Source organism: Cryptomeria japonica, chromosome 8 (assembly GCF_030272615.1).
Source record: "Cryptomeria japonica chromosome 8, Sugi_1.0, whole genome shotgun sequence".
Classification (NCBI taxonomy): Eukaryota; Viridiplantae; Streptophyta; class Pinopsida; order Cupressales; family Cupressaceae; genus Cryptomeria; species Cryptomeria japonica.
In genome coordinates, this window is record NC_081412.1 from 536,218,587 (window position 1) to 536,220,756 (window position 2,170).

Here is a 2,170-nt window from a genome sequence, read left to right on the forward strand (position 1 = left end):
CCATCTAGGAGGTTATTAGTGATGCAAAGGTGTGGGTGTGTGAAGATGATAGTAAGAGTGTGAGTGCCCATTGTAGATGCTCTAACAGATTAGTTGGCTGTATAATTGGCAAAATTGAAAGATGAAATTGGTCGACTATGGTGAGGAATCAGAGGAGGAGGACACTGTTGATGATGATGCATAAGGAATATGTTACGGAGGACATGGGGAAGGACGAGAGTTTGGACAAGTCCACTAGTGACAATTCAGTGCATAGTGATAGTTTTAAAAATGAACCTCTGAACCTGACTCAAGAGGCTATGCTGGAGGAAGAGGACACTCACCAAGGGGGTAGCATGCATAATTGTGCTAATTGTAGGACAACCGCACAAGACTTTGAGGCCCTGAATAAGAAAATGATAGAGATGGAGCAGAAGATGGTTAGTATCTCTAGGAACAGCCTACGGGTGATGCATAACTCAACCACCTCTTTATGCCTAATGCAAAATAAAGTGCTCATTAAAGATGCTGACAAAAAGGGAAATTATAAGGAACTCTTTAAGTTCCTCATTTACAATTGGAGCAATGTGCTCAAATAGCCACTGGTTGGTTGGTTTTAGATTTTTAGGTAGATTTATTATATTCTTGTAAGACTTTTTATGGCTATAAGTATCTTTTTAAGACTTTTAAGCTATTTTTTTGATATGTTGTAAGTGTGTTGTAAGTTGTTAATGTTGCCTATGGGTTATTAGTTTAAAGGGCCAACACCCTTGTTTTGTTGCCTTTTATATACAAAAAAATTCCCTTTACTTTAATTTAATGTCTTGGTAGATATAAATTGTATAATTATGCTTTTGAACTAACATTACTTTTACTTTAATTTAATGTCATATCATAAACATAAATTATTTACTTTATTATTCAATTTAATGAAATAGGTTATCTTAATAAATTATTGAAAACATAATCTTACAATTTAATCCAAAAGCATACACTTACACGAATATAATCCTAATTAAAATGAGTAGGATTTGAATTACACTTAAACATAATCCTACTTAAAATGAGCTCAATTTAAATAATTAATATAATTTTTTATTAAGAGAAAGAGTAACATAATAAAAGAAAATGAAAATAAAATTATATACTCAAAAAATCACAACTTAAAGTCTAAATAAGATAGAACATCAAAAAAGATGTTATTACCTCTTTTAATAAAAGGTAATATAATTTATACAAAACAAAGAAACAAAAAAAAGGTGAATTCTTTTACAAAAGAACTCATCAATATACATTTTTATTGATTGTAATTATTTCCAATTTATATGTAAAATAAGCAAATGATTTTCTTTTAATAAAATACTTCATCAATATGCAATTCTATTGACCATAATTGTTGTTAGTCATGCATGAAAAATATTTTTTTTGGAAAAACTTCTACAATTTTTCAAGGAAATATAATCAACAAAAATTTGAAGTCAACAATCCTTTTTAACATTGTTACATGATATTTTGAACAAGTTATAGAAATCTAAAACAATTACATGTTTAAAGTTGAAATTATTCTAACTTTTTGATAAACATTGAAGAATTCATTTTAGGTCATTACATCTTATCTATTCTTAACATGCATCACAATAAATGCATTGCATGATACAAAACATCAATAAACTAAAATTTTGAAACATTTTCTTGGTTGAACTTGTACATTTTATTATTTTGATCAATGCTTTAGACAATATCAGTGAATGTATATCAATGCTTCTTCAATAAATTATACAAACGTGAGATGCTAATACCATCAAATTCAAAAGGTTGAGTGCAACAATGCATGTGTAAGTTTGAGGAATGTTAGCAAGATTGAATGTGCATATGAAAGTGGTAAATATTTTAAGCGTACAATTGTTGTAATTGTCACTTAGAAAAAAATTGATTGAAGGATATTGCCACTAGGGGAGCTTAAATTAAGATATGATTGGCATTCAATCTTGCACAATGGAATAATTTGTTGCATATTTCAAATTTAATCAATGCATTTGAATTTACACCATTAAGCGCAATTATCTTTGAACGCAGGAGTACCAATTTTATTTTTATGGATTGTATTACATTTTATAATATCATTATGTCATAACATTTTGGTGTTCTAAGCACAAGACACATAATTGTTATTCTCAATAACTAATAAAAT